This window comes from Opisthorchis viverrini, assembly GCF_000715545.1.
Source record: "Opisthorchis viverrini unplaced genomic scaffold opera_v5_169, whole genome shotgun sequence".
Classification (NCBI taxonomy): Eukaryota; Metazoa; Platyhelminthes; class Trematoda; order Opisthorchiida; family Opisthorchiidae; genus Opisthorchis; species Opisthorchis viverrini.
Window position 1 is genome coordinate 956,928 of NW_008751824.1, and position 16,035 is coordinate 972,962.

Consider the following 16,035-nt stretch of genomic DNA (forward strand, 5'->3'; position numbering starts at 1 on the left):
AGATTCCATTGAACTGTGAAGCGAGGAGTTCATGCAACCCGGATTATCGTGCAAAAGCAAAGAATAGAATTTATCCAGTGGTAGAACTTTTATAAAGAGTAGAATAATAGTGGAAATGTGAAGTGGTAGTGAGTTCACTTATACTATTAGTTTCCACCTGAATGTACTTATAAGAACTCTATGCAGGTTTCTTGACAAATACATTGCTTATATGTCTGCAGAAGAATCTTTCACAGTTCGAGACATTTTGCTATTTTTGGGTCTCACCATCCAATCGCAGTTCTTAAGGATCCGTCAGATTATTTTCCATCTTAACTTCAAGGTGGAGGACAAATTACACCCAGGTGCGAATTCAAACTTATTGAAATTCCCACTGAACCTTTTGCTATTGTTTTTGTTCTACTGGAACTGTTGTACATAGACAGTTGGTGCAGTATTCAAGATATCGTAGCATGCTTTTGTGACGGGTCACACTACTCAGATGGGTCTCCCGTTAACACTAAAACGAATTCCAAAGAATGGTAGCTTAGTAAGCCCCGTTTTCAGACCTAAAATAACGAGTTATAATGCCTGCATGTTCCGTGTTAGACAAAAAGTAAGTGTTTAAACTACTAACCGGGGGGTCACGGGTTTTAGACTCCTACCGAAGTTCCCCCAGATGTACACCGCAGATGATTCTCGATAAGAACGACCGACTGTACAATGTGTCTGAGTTTTTAACAGAGATAAGTTTTGATTACTTAAGGAAAGTCCCGTTGGAAATTAACGAATTTCCTTACATTGCCAACAGTCAATGAGTGGTTCAGGAGAAGAGTGAACTTCGTCCAAGATGTTTCTTTGAGAAATGACGTTGATAAGTTTGTTTAATCAGCCGCTGCAACGTGACACATATTCCTGTGTATCTGATCCAAACAGGGGAGCTATCTTTATCAGACTTGAATGTCTGCGCGTAGCACATAAGCATCCTTAACTAGACATTTCTCTATCCGGATGCCGAACAAATTACTGTTCTATAACGTTGGGATACATATTTTGTGTGAGGTATTTTAATCTGACAAAAGACTCTGGGGATGTACTTATCTTAGGTTGGACACTTTTGTCAGCCCAGCGTAGAAAACATAGCGAGTTACTATATTTAAAAGCCTGCTTTAGTATTGTTTACCTGTCCCGCACCTTTTCGCATAGCTCCGATTTCTGTGGGAACACCCACTTAGAAAGTGATGACTTTCGGGACAGAAAAAAGCTAGTTCTCACTGTGATCATTAGATTGGTGGCTTGATATTCTCATGCTGTTGATCAGAAAATTTCAAATGTTTGGTTCTCCGTTATTCCGTCAAACGGTGCCATCAAAATGTTTATCTTTGATCTTTTTTCATCCGTTGTTCGTGTCTAATAAAACCACACATGTCACGAATAAACATTGTGTGACTCTGCAATGCCAGGTCATCAATTTAACGCACTTGGTAACGGATATATTCGGATCACAATTGACTTGTTATGCTGATGCCAACAATTAAATAATTTTTGGTGAGCAACGTGCGAGATTGTATGCCAGGAAAACTACAGAGCACATTGCTACTGAGGACTGTGTATGGCTATCCAAAGCCAACGGATAAAAGACTAGTGAAAAATATTTCCAGACTAGCTGTAGCGGAAACAAAAACCGATGCATCTTTTGGGCTTTAACATGTGACGATCGAGAGGATAGGAGGAACAGACCACTTTCTCTAAGTAACAGTTCTCCAGAGGTTTCACGAAAGTCTAGGTTTATTCCAGGATCCGCTCACAGAGAAGATTTGGTCAATTTGAGGTGGGGGCTGAAAACAGTGATGATATGGGAGATCTTGCCTGCAATCTACTTGTTAAGTAACAACACAGGTTTTTAAACACCTCTACCTTTAACTGGTATCAATTTATCGTCAGATTGTACAAAATATTAGATAGAATTAGGTTTGTAATTTTCCGGAACGCCTTTCTCATAATCTTATTCTAGGCGGTGAACTTTTGGAACAGATATGTTTGTTTCAGTTTAGTCCGAAGTTGTGGGAGCCTTGCAATCTAAGGTTTTATCAGGGGCAATTATTCTCTGCCGGGTTATTCCTCACATGTCTGAAATGGAGATCAAGATGACGCTCTAACAAACCAATGAAGAAAATGGTCGAACGGTTTTAAGAGTTCTGTTGCTAAAAAGTTTTATCATGTACTTACTATCCCTTTGTTAGTTTACTTACACTGACTTGAGATTAGTTTTGTCTGTCAGTGTCCTGATAAGCGTGTTTGGTCAACATCAAAATCATATCTCCAGTCCAGTTTGTCTCCCGCGTTTGTCCGCTTACTTGCTCTACCACTTTGTGACTGAATGAGGTAGATTTTAAAATGAAACACACGTTGTATATTATTATTCCTGAAACACCATGTCCACAACCTTCATGATGGGGAACGGTAAGATTCTAGCCGAGATCACTGAGATGATAAATCATAAGCTGTTCATTTCGTCAACCGGGTCTTATTATCTGATTACAAATAAATTTGGTGCCGTGAGCGAAACAATACCAGTAAGCTGGAGTGCTTACCACATAGTTCAAATCCAAAGATATTCTGTGCTTCCAGTATTTTCGCGCGGTTTGTATTTAAATGAATATTACGTTTCCCAGTTCCTTTATATATATATATATATATAATTCAGTACTACATTTGCCCTCTTACATGTATCAAGTGGCAATCTCCATGTTCGACTTTGGAGCTTTTTTCGTTTCCGTATACTTTTTCGCTACGTAGTCGTCCAATGTCCATTTCCTGCAAACGTCAATCTTGAACAGGAACGTATGTGAAAAATACGAAAACAAGCATAACGAATAATGTTAAATAAGGTCAGTCTATGCAGAAGAGTCTCAAAGGCTATACAGCTGACTTTTCCTCACTGAGGTTCATCAGATTTCTTCCACTGGAAATTTTAAAACGCCTTGCATTAAACATTTCATAAGTCGGTCAGATAAGGAAATAATCAACTAAAGTTCATCCAATATTTATCGCTAAAGGAGCCGGTCAACTGAACCCTTGAAGGACGGTTGAGTGTTAGGTTATCACACTGCTCGCGATCAATGAATTAGGTTTCAACTATTAATCCCGAGGCTGCGACTTCGAATCTCCCCAGCTGCTTAGCAAATACGTACTAATTATGAGTCCTAATAGCGATGGAAATGTATACGGTGGTTCTTGACCTTTCGACGTGGAATAAATGGCAAAGCATCCATTGATAATTTCCAGATCACCTCACGCTCTCAACTATCATTTGACGGCCAAATTAAAGAGAAGTTAGTTGCTCTACTCATGCGTTTATTTACTCATTCGATCATCCGGCCCTTCTACATTTGTTCGAGCAGGCTTAGAACAAACATAAAGCCAGTTCTGATAAGCGCAGCTTTTCTAGTTACGGACTAATGAGAAACAGAGTTGGTAAGCACTTAACCTATAAGAGAGTGACAAAACAGCCTGTGCTCTTATTGCGTAAGCGTGATTTGAGGCACTTACCGTATTAGCCCAGTTTCTAGTTTGCTTGATCTCTAGGTGACATCGCACTTTTTATTGTGTAAGGTCGCGCGAGACTTTTTGTCTTCATTGCGTGTCTCGGAGTATTTGTTCTGGCCTATTCAAGCACAAGCCATCGGTGCTACGGTTTATCCGGGGAAAATTTCGTCGGTCCTGATGCTTACTCTGCTTTAATATGTATGCGTATATCACCACAGATTACTGGACCTTACCGCCTTGTGACTGTTTATGTGCCTCCACGACCCACTGAGCCACACTGAGGGATGTCCATATGACACTCACTGAGTCTTCCATACCAGGTTGGTCAGTGGTTAGAAGACCGATCAGCACGATCGCCTAGCCCTTCGGTTTGTGGGTTGGAGCATGTGTGGGAAATTATTCTATGGAGATTGTGATGCAATTTTATTTCCCCCAAAAAACTGCTACCTCGGGTTGGACAAGAAACGTACGACTAGAAGATCGTTTGCTTTATGTGTGTCAACCACAGACTGTCTCTTGCGGCATTAATTTGAAGGACACCGGAAATTATTTGACAACGTAGTGCTCACCAACGAACCAACATCGAATTCAAGTAGGCCTCATTGCAACTAGTTTTCAAAGATGAGGGTTGATAAGTGCTTACCGCTCCTTCTGAAATACTTATCTGGACCCAGATCATGCATTTGTCTACCACTGCTTTTCATTGAGCTTTCCAGGTCTGGGCGAAAAGCGCTCACATTGCTTAGCCACTGAAAAGCTTTTGGACGCAGAAATCAAACGTATCTATCAGGATCGACTTCGCAAACCCCCGACGAATGGTTCAACATCAGATGTTAAAGGCTATTGGGAACCAATTTCCAAAGCGCCATTCAAATTCGGAAATTCTGAAGGCGGTGCAAATCACTCAACCTTACTCAAGCGTTGGATTTCTGATGGCTCACTAGATTTGCATAATGCATGGCGGCAGATTCCCACTGGTTCAAAACACAACTCAACTCTATGGTCCATCCAACCTTTGGTGCAACTGAGTGTCCGCTCAAAATTGGAAAGTTGGCGAATCCAAAAGTGCAACGAAAGTGAAGTTACGAAAAATGCTGTAACATTATACAAGCCATTCCGCTTGATTCACTTAGCTGGTTGTCGAGTAATTTTGTCAGCGAAACTGTCAGGAACCGAAATGGCTATCTGAAATCCAGTAATGGAGTAGGTTTAGATCTCCGTATACAATAGTTCGAACAGTAATTCTGTTGGCCACCTGCAAGCTCACATCAGAAATGTTGGCCTTCAACGGAAAGGTGAATTGTAAATATGGATACACTTTCAAATCTCAGAAGTGCATGAGTACATATCTCTACTCAAGCATAATCGTGCTTCTGGTTCTGTTTTTCAACGCTAGCGGTGAATTCCTGAGGCAATGCGTGTATGACCTGTCTGTATCTAGCTGGGAAAAACAGTCCGTTTCAGACAACTGGAGTGATTCAGTATTAGTTACTATTTCCACGAAGGTTGCTCGTTTTATTGTGACCGAGTGGAGGCTAGGTCAACTAAACCTTCACATATAGTCGGATTTTACAGTAACACCATGGAGACGACACAAAATCTTGATATTCCTTACCCTCAAAGATGCGTTTGATTCTGTCGATTGGTGAGTGCTGTTGATTACAATTACTCATTAAAGTATTCCCCAAAAGATTGAGAACCTAATTAGGTCCTTATATTCACATACTCCTGGGTGTGCGAAAGTAAATGTTGATCTCTCCAAAGGCATCATTACAGAGAGTGATTTTATACAAGTATGTTCACTCTTTCTGTTCTTGTTCAACTTCATCAATCGATTAAATGATGTCCCTGAAACCCCCGTGAGAACCTTGTCAATCCCGAGTATGCACAGAGCATCATCGTCATTTGAATAAGCTGACTATCATCATACCATCCTTTGGCATGTATGTTGCACTTTCAAAGTGCAAAATCATATTTCAAAACGTGCAGTCTCATAGTGTACCCCTTATGATTCATGGCAAAAACGGATGTTTTGGAGAATTTTACACATCTTCGTAGTTGTATTAGCTCTGAGGAAAATGTGTCTGATGAATTCATAAGCATGAATCACGTTTGCTAATTTGCGTTGCTTGTGGCGTCCAAATGGCGCATGAGTGGGACCTGGTTTTTACATGTAGGAGGCCGCTGTATGGGCCGCATGGTTCTATGGCCTCTAGGAACAGTTTACATGAAACGCCCACAGATTTTTGACAACGGAACTGTCAGAAGCATTGCTGGTTGGGTAACATCAAAGAATACATAACGAGGCAATTAGAAAACGGGTATTTATTTGTAAGGCCAGGAACTCAGAGGCGAAAAAATTCAAGCGGAGACTCAGCCATGTGCAACGCGTGTCACAACAACATTCACCTAGTTTTGTTCTCTGTGCCTCCTTCAAAATGACAGAAACCGTGAGGTGAACGACATATATCTTGCCAGAAATATGTGAAAGAGATTACGAAGAGTTTGCGTTATTGGTGCGGTCCGCCTTCTAGGAAGTGTTTTCCGTTACCCTCCCTTCACTTGGCTGCAGAAATTGTAAAAAATGCCGTCTGATCAGTGGTGATGGTGCGGTGAGTTTGTTTCCACGCTGTCTAAGTGAGGGGTTGGATATTTAGGCACCTCACAATTCTTGTGATAAACCGACGATGATGATGTCCTGTGTGCCTGTAGTGCAGTCTGGCAACTGTAAACGTATTTCGGCTTTGGTGAACAACCAATTTTAGTAATATGTTTCATCGCCATGTTCAAGGTTGAAACATTGGTAAAGTTATAGCATTCACCGATTAGTGTAAACCACCAGGCAGCAAGTGTTTTGTTTACGAAAACCGAATTTGCAAGTGTGTACTACAATGATCACTTAGTGACCAACTTCAAGTGAACGGAGTGCTGCATGCACGAAAACTTGCGGACATCTCTCCGCGCCCTAGTCACATGTGATTTGATTATAAAATCCGATGGGCTTAATTTCATCTCGTGTGAGAGGAAGCATGCAAATATACGTTGTTCTGTGCTACTTAGTTGCGATTCTCTTAACCAGAGGTAAGTGGTAGTGACAAGAATTTTGAGTGGTCGCTAATCATGATTGATTTCCTATTCTGATCAAATTTGACACCTTTCCAATCGTCATCACCTTTGAGTGCTGATGATATCGTATTGACTGATGACAAAGTAGCTTAGAAAATTGCTAAGCACTAACAACGAAATCACAAGGGGTCAACCTCTGATCCAAGAAACTCCTCTCTGCGGTTCTAGAGCCCTGTTTGTTGACGAGACTACAGTTGAAACCTCTCCAAACTCTTGATTTACGAAATATTCTCGGCCGTGTTGGTTCATAAGGTTCAAGGGTTCCCCTAATTTTCGTTCTCGGGAGAATGTGATGCAGATGTAATCATGAAGAGTTGAAAATTGGTCAACATTACGCCTAGTACACCTCCACTGTAGATTTGGGCTTGATATTATCAGCAGTCGGGCCTGTGTACCTTCCCTGTCCCCACTTGCCTGGCTGCCTACTACTTTTAAATCTACTTCGAAATGAACAATGTTCATTACGTCACACCAGAATCTGCGAGCACACACGGTCATATAACTCCAAAATACTTTCTATAGAAAACCAGTTACACACAGAGGGTTGTATTTTTCGCTTAGCAACCACGGAATTATCTTTTTTGAGTCGGTTAGGATCTCTACAGCCAATCGTAGCACATGTGTAGGACCGTGGCAACAAAAGCGACGGTATATAGTGAGTTCAGCATTTTCGATTGAGACTAGGATACATTTGGCATATCAACTCGAGTTGAGGGAACACCGGCAGGAATCGGAAACTCCGTAGCCGCGTAAAAAATTCTGAAAGCCAGCTGGCAAGGAGAATTGCTCATTCAAACGGCATCTGACGATTCCCTTAATAACTTCCCATCAGCAGACTATCACATCAGACACAAATGCTTATAAAGAATCCTTGATGCAAAATTAGTAATCTAGTATTTAGAAGTATGCTTGTATATATACATTGTAGCTTATCAAACAAACAATTGTTTAGTGTGTTATTAAACGTAGTGCATCCTGAAAGAGAAGATATGAAAAATAGGATTTTTCACCTTGAAAACACCACTAATGTATAGCTCACGGTAATTCTTTCTGAAGTGTACAGTAAAATAATGAAGCTAATATATATATATATATATATATATATATATATATAGAATGGTGTGCATCAGTCCATGTACGTGAGTCGGGAATCTGAGACATAATCACTTATTAGTGAGTCTCCAAAACACATTCGTTGTATCCTAGATTGACTGTGAAATTCTTAGTCAAAATTACTTTCTCATATTGGGACAGCTGGGGCAACTTGATACTTGGAACTACTTTACTCCCCTAAACCGTGATTGGATGCTGCTGTCCCAGCCCATATACAAAGGTAGGCAGCCACTGACCGCTTATCCATACTCTTGAAGGATGATCTCTTTGCGACTGTGCATTCAGACTGGCAACATCCTTCCTTACACTTGCTTTTCCATAATCTGTACGTCATACCACTCCCGGTGTCAGCTGAGTGTATGCTTTAAGAGATTCTCCTGAAAATCCGCCCCACAGGAGAGCTTTTGTGCAAAGTATCAGGTGAAGTGAATAAATACCACCTTTTACACTGAATAGGAGAATCATCCAAGCTACCAACAGTGTACTGCACCACATCTTGTTATATCTAATGCTTCACAACGCTTTGAGTAATCCAGAGTGATCAACCTCAAGAAAGATCTGCCTAGGTTTTGAAATAAAACTTTGAAGTATTCAATCTTCAACTTTTTATGTCAACGTTTTCCGATGAATCAGAAAATATTTACAGCGATCATTATTTGATATTTTCTACGAGGGTGAGCGGGATTTTATGCCTGCCAAAAAATCCGCTTTTCTGAGATAATGTAAATTGTAACTAAACATCTTCCTTTCCTAATATTCCATTCCAGGAGCTGCACTATTTGATTGCAAAAATATTGACGAATGGTGTGACGGAACAATTTTCAATAGCTGCTGCGGAGATCTAAAGTGCCAGCTGAGCGATTTCGCTCAAGGCAGGTGCAAGAAGTGCATCGAAGTGGGCTATCCATGTGCAAGGAATGCGCATTGCTGTTCGGGCAAATGCGATTGGTTTCAGTGTCGATCAAATTAAGACGCAGTTTCTTGATTACATTTCGTTGAATAAAGTCATGATTGATTAAAATGAGTGATTCCCTGATCAATTTCTAACCTGGATGTAAGGATGTGTAATTGGATCAAGGTGAAAGCGCTTAGAGAAACAGTCAACTGAGCGTACCTCTATGCAGTGACAACAATGGTTTACTCGTCTTTACTTGTAATTCGGTACAGTAATTGCTGCCCATAATGTGGACTAGATGTTCAAACTACTTCTTACTGGCTTGAAAAAAAAACCAAAGGCGAGTGGATTTCTACAGTACAGTCTTCAGTACGATTGTGTCTGTGTAGATAGGAACAGGAGCATACACACTGGCGTGCAGCGACTGATCCGCATTACCACCAATACATATCTTCATAAGACCAAACGATTTTAGTTATAAGGAAAACTAGTGATAATTTGGTGGAACCAATATTTCGAGCTTTAGCAACGGACTTGATTCTTTCGCGAAAACGGTACGTTGGTACGTCATTGTAGAGCGCGTCAGTTCATAGCTTGTCCCAGTGAATAATGTTGAATTCGGACTCTCTGACATTCGCGAAATTCACATAATTCACGTTTATTTCTAGGTTAGCGGGGCGATAACATAAGCTTACGGTTTTCCCGTTTTGACACATCTTGGTGCACAATTACTTAAAAATAATTCGCTCGCCTTCTGTGCTACAAGTTCCATTATAGGTGATGTGCGACTGGACCCAAATATCGGCTGGCGGCAAAACTAGGGATAATTTGTTTGCGAACTTACTTTATGAATTGTGCTACGAAAAAGAGTAGTCTGACACCACCTATCACTTTAGGCTCATTTGCGTTTCGATTTTGGATCTATGCAAGAGCACAGGTTTTAAATTGAAGGGCGAATGATGCAGGGAATCAGGCGCAAATATGTGAATAAAGGCAATAACACTCTGGGAGGTAAGACAATGCATAGTTAATTGATTTTTTTCCCGCGGTAAAATTGCGTGGCGAGGACCATTATACTGAGAGATTGCGCTTTTCATAAGGTCGCTGAAAACTTCGATAGCGCACAACGGGTTCGGTTCTTCATGAGACATATCATCAGGCGATGGGATCCCCAGAATTTTCATTAGGCACATGTTCTGTTTAAAAACCAAATTTTGCGCAATTAGCGATACGTAACCAGTTCCAAATTGTGTTGGTGTTAGTTTGCGCCTGCTGTCAGCGCCACCTCAACGGGTAGGTGGGAGCAGGATGAGTTTTTAGAACTAGTTTACTACAGCCTTATACAGGATAAAGTCTGAAGGTGAAGGTGCCATTCCCTTCGGTTCTTGTGAATTATTCGAGTAAAACACAATGCTCGCTATCAACTACGCCCTTTTTGAAGCTTATTATATAGGGGCATCGATATGCATTTCGGTTGTCAGTCGACTTTGGACCCATATGAATGCTGGAATTGCTTAAAGCGAAGGCACTATCAGGTATTTAGCAGTCATCAACTTACCGATATGCTTTCGCAAATGTTTGCGGCAAACTGACTAGCTCGAAACTCCGTTAGAATGCTGGCCAACAAAGTTTCCTTATACTGATAGCATAAATTTATTTTGCACAGATTCACATGCAGCTCATTAGATTTCTCGCATTTATCAGTTAGTGACTGGTTATATTCTCTGTAATTTCTGACCATACTTGTTCAAAGTGAACAACACCACGGTTATAAGTTGACTGCTTAGATTTCATGTGTGCTAACCTTTTTGAAAGTAGATAAATTCAAAATAAGATGACCTTATACGACAAAAAGCACAAGCAGCAATTTTCTCATGCTACTAAAATTAAGACAAGGAGGCACTTGTGACAAACTCTTAACAGTGAGCCCAAGAATAACGGCAGGAAAGTCAGAAACTACTTCCTACAAGACTTGTCGTTCCAGTGGTTATGTGTACACTTTCCTTTCCGTGTCTTCCAATAAGTGTACTCTTGAACCTTTTCGAATTATTTCCCCGCTCTCCTCTGTTGTCACTGGTACCATTTGGAGTAGGTATATGTCGCAATTTTTAGGCCCCAAGAAGACGTCGATGCTGCCCGCAAATCAACATGACAAGGTGCATGGTTAAGCTAGGACGCAGAAAGGCACGTTATGCTAAAAAAAGCATCGACGGGTTATCCACATAAGAACTCCGTTTACCACTATCCTTTAATTAATAGTACTGTTTGTGACTGGTTCGGGTTTACCGGTTAGAGGACTCTGAAGTCGAGTCTGACTAACTGGTTTGCGTGATCTTTCTTACTCAATTTCACACTTACCTAAGCATACAAGTGTTCACTGACCGACTACACATCCACTGTCATGTGAATTTATAGTGCATATTCTCAGGTCTTTATTGTGGGTCATGGAAATCATTTTATTCGTAAAAAAAGTGGGGCTCCGATCCTTTGTTGTTGCCAAGGCTGCCATCCCGACCAACCTCGAACGATGTTCTTACCATGCTTTGGCGTTCTAGCTAACGTTAGTTGTCAGTGAACATGGCTCAATGATGCCTTAGCGCCATTAAACACTGGTTTCTAACGAAGTAATAGGTTGTATGGGATTTAGTGCTTCTGCTGTTTCTCATGTCAACCACTGTCCTTACATGTAATTAACAATATATTTATTACACTGCTTCTCACTTTTGGCAAATAGGCTTTCTGTCTCTGATTTTTGAGCATCTCGTGTGTCACCTATTGACATTTCGGCAATATGTTTCCCCATCAAGCCATCAGGTATCACAAGTTTTACGAAATCCGAATCAATAAACTTGGAAGATGGGATGCCAACTTCGTTGAAACTAACTCTTTTCAGGCGCTTCTGGGATCTTCTGGGTGCTTTACTTCTTTCGTTGTCAACAATTCTTCCAATAATCAAAGTAACACCATCTTCGTTAGAATCGGACATTGTCGCTTTAATATAGACTAGAGATTTTGCTGCTTGACGGGGCTAGTATCACCGAACATGGATTTTCGAGCTATAAGTTGGGTATATGGTCCCAAAAGCTATTCGACCGTGTGGTTCACATTCTTTAGAAAGTTTTGACCTATAATGTACGATCCTTTTGGTCGAGTGTCCACTGGTATTCATTGGAAATCAGGACATTTTAGTCAGCCTCGATAAGAAACGTTTGTCTCAGCTGATGCAGGCCTTACTTCTATGAGGTCAAGGCAACTTTCAGTTTCCATTCACCAGCCTTCAAACACTTCTGTTCAGGACTAGTCAAGAGGTCATCCGAATACAGAACGGTCACATACTTTTGTAACAGCATAAGTCCGGTGTCTCTGGTACTGGCATCTTTCGCAACGTAAACAAACCTCCGACATTCGGAAATCTTAGGATATCTGCTGCTTTAGCATCTGTTTACCGAGAAATCCATGGGTTTTTGCGCTTCAATCGTACAGGTAAACCACACTGTTGGATTAAATAAGTCCCAAACTAGGGCTAAAGACTTTCAGAAATCAACAACTGTACAATGAAGCTCCATAAAGATCACAAGATTCAGGGCTGAACAGTCTTTTACCTTTGGGAATTTCTCATTCATTTGTGTTAGTTTTCCCGGCTAACGCTATAATCAGACATCGTTACTGAGTACAAACTTCGTCTGTACTTCACTGGTGCGGAAGCCAGTTTTTCGGATACACAGCAACACGGCTTTCAGACGCTCCGATTTGTCCACTTTTAAATCGGTAAATCAAACAACATCATCTCTACAGATGACATGATTCACTGATTTCTTTAGCAAACAAAGCAAAATGCATTCGAAAATGAACTTTGGGCACGTTGAGTTGACGTTTGAGTCGCTGACAATAACGGTTTTTGTTTTCTATGAGCATCCGACCTGATAGTTGTTTGAGGGTCTTGTGAATGTCATGAAGTCCACGGATGTTGCAGTTAAGTGAAACCTGCTGCTGGAGGGGTATCACTGTCAGATTCCGTTTGCGGAAATCCTTTACGGAAAGTAGTACCGAATCGATGCTCTTCAATCATTTTCTTCACTAATATTCCAAGGGATTTGTTCGCACAACTAACTTACTTAACCATATTACTTTCAGGCATATTCTGCCTTCGTCTGTAGAAATCTTCCGCCAACTTGATAGGATACCGAAGGAAGTGTTGGGACTGAAATATCTATAATAAAAGTTCGACTTTCGTTCGACCTGGAAGGGTTTTAATCGTTTGTGAATAGTTCCTATCAGGCATGAGTGCTAATATCATAGCCTGTGCTTGGAATTGTCGCTTCCTTGACGGATAAATTCGGCAGTCATTGTAGGCATATTAGCGAGTACAATTAAAGCGAAATACGAACTAACCAATTTTACATTCTTTCAGAAGGTTCAGACCTGTCATGACGTACGTGAAGCGCTTCACAGCATCCCGGTATGGAACCAACGAGTCGAATTCTCTAGTCAAGCAATTAACTGGAGGCCACTTATGCCTGACATTAACAACAGTCTTCAAGATCACCAAATTTCTTTCATCATCCGTCGTCTCCGGTGTCTCCGCGAAATTCTTGAGGTCCTTCAAATACCTCCACGAGTTCTCGCCCCTAAAGGGCTCTGACAATGAGCTCGTCCCCTTATACTGGAAGCATTTCCAACTGTGATGGGCCTAAATATTACAAAACGCAAACAATTCGGTACAGGAATATGAATTGGACAACATCAACTCACTGGCACAGGGTTTTGGAAAATCAAGAGTAACTGGCGTTTGACTGAAGTAGCACGTTTAACTATCCCTTCATCTTATCTAGGTTTATGTGGGCTATTATGAGACCACTAACTTATAAAGTGTAGGTCAAAGGGTTGGTGCAGAATATCGTAACACAGATGAGGTGATTCGAGTTGAAATGTATGACTAAAGAGGCAGTGACAGTATCCATATTATGTGCCTTATGTGTCAGGTGAGTCCGGATTAGGATATTTATGGGCGGGATAAAACCCTTCGCTAGTCAGGACAAAACGTGTTCGGACAATCGGTGAGATAACAGTCAAGTCATTTGGCCGAATCGGCGGACCCCAACTAGGCAAGCAAACGGATGAACGCACTTCAACACTCTAAAATCAAAAGTCCTATACATGTTTTACGTTTCCAATTGTATCCATTCCCCACACCTCATCTCCTCCAACCCAACAGCTTGTTAGGTGCTGTCAAATAATTTAATCCCAGTAGATTTACCCAAAGCAAAGTAGTGGCGAAATGAGCTATTATAAGTAGAGCGTCATAGCTAAATTTGTAAACAACCTGTGGCTCACGGTCAAGGTACAAGCCGACCGGTTCTCATAAGACTTGGCAATTCTGTTATTTTCCTATCCATTGAATCCCTGAAACTTACTGAGACTAGATCCTAGCTTCACATTTCATTCGGTTTCACATTGTTTTTTTATCGAATTATGCAGTACTTTATAAGCAACAGACAACAACAAACAGACGCGTTGAATTCAATGGCTTCCATGCTCTTCCACAGCCAACACCCTACTGATAGAAATGTGCAATTAGAGAACTGAAACTGTGAAAACTAATCACTAGACTTACGGCAATAATGACCTGAGTAGATGATAATAACGACGCAGTTGTGATGCACATATTTTGCCATTCGTTCAACCGTCCGTTTGGTAAGAACAATTTGGTAAGAATCAAGACTTTGGTCGTGACTACTTTACGGGTGCGAAAAAATAAGTTGATGATTGGACATTAGTGGCGAAAATCGCTACCAGAGAGCAGCGTTCAGCTAAATCCATCAAGGTGCATGCGTGCCTAGGCCTGAAAATTCCTTTGTGTCAAGTGGGCTACTCACCTTGCATGTCACGTCGGCCAAAGTTAAGCAGCACTTCTTCTCTTTAGTATGAACTCGTCAACACAGTAGTGATATATCAGACCGATAACTGTTTAGATGGTGCTGACTGTTAAATATTACTGTCCATTCCAGGATGGGGGAACCTCTGTCAGCATTGTCCGTCCCACAGATAAAGAATAAGCCGAACGTGACCATATCCCCGATTCCTTCCCAAACTGGCCCACTCTGGAATTACATAATAATGATCTGATGCTACGGCAGTCAGAAAGTTTTGCCTTGACCGTCTCGATGTTTATTTTTTCCTTACTTTCCCATTATTCAAGACTGAATTCTTCGTTTTGTTCCTTGTCTCCATTTTGGATCCATTTGCCTTCTTTTTGTTTTCGATCTGGACGTTAGCCGCTGTTTATTCTCTGCATAAAGCTCGCAGTCCAACGCGGTAGTACGAGCTCCGTCATCTCGCAGACATTTTGTCTTGACGCGCTGTGATCTTTCAGCAGATATACTGTTGGCTACCTATTTTATTTGTACAGGAAGCAGCGTAAGTTGACCTTGTGTATAAAACCCGACATACTCTCAAGATATGAAGTTGTATCACTCCATTTTATTTACGTTTTCATAGTATAAACTTCTGTTTGACGATACCACCTTTGGAGTTTTCCGCGTAATTCAGCATGGCCCAACTGATTGCCGGACGTAATTAGTACACTAGGAACGGTACCAATTTGTTGCTGCAAACCAGTTTGTTCTCAATTTGGTGACATGATGCCACTTGTTCTCTCACCGAAAATTATGAGCGCATAGTGTTTGCAATAATCAAACGGCGGAACGAATTATCCACATATTCTGTCGCATCAATCACCAGAAATTCCTTCTGAGTAGCACAAAATGGTGGGACATTCATCTCCTTTGACGTATTAAGTACTCACCAGTAACCTACAAAGGACAGTCAATCCACCGTTGACGCCAGCTAAACATTCTGAGTGGAGATACTCATCATTGGCTGATGGGCTTGAGTTGGTAAAAAAATTCGTCAAGTAGTTAAGCCGCTGATCTAAGTAACAAAATATGCCAGTAGAGGGCTTCCTTCGATACCAAAATTTTGTCCGTTTTTGAAACCATCTCATTTGGGAAACGCAAAAGTGGTTCTCGGACTTCAGCTGAGTTGGGTGACAGTTTGTGAGGGAGAAGAAAACGTCCTGGGCTGTCTAACTAAGTTGCTGACATTGATATACATTCCAATAAGGGGCGACAGTAGGCCATCCTTGGCAGTGGACCATTCGTGGAACGTGCTTGTTCATAAATGCTTTTTATCTCAGGTGAACAGGGCTATAATCTTTCAGGGGACGAATGAATGGATGGTAAAACATCCCTTAACTTAAACTGTTTTTTATCCATTTGTTTCTGGTGAATTGTACAAACATACCTTCGAATTTTTATCTGTGGACTTATCTAGCTGCACTCTGCGTTCTGCACGGCACGTTCCAAAATGTGAGT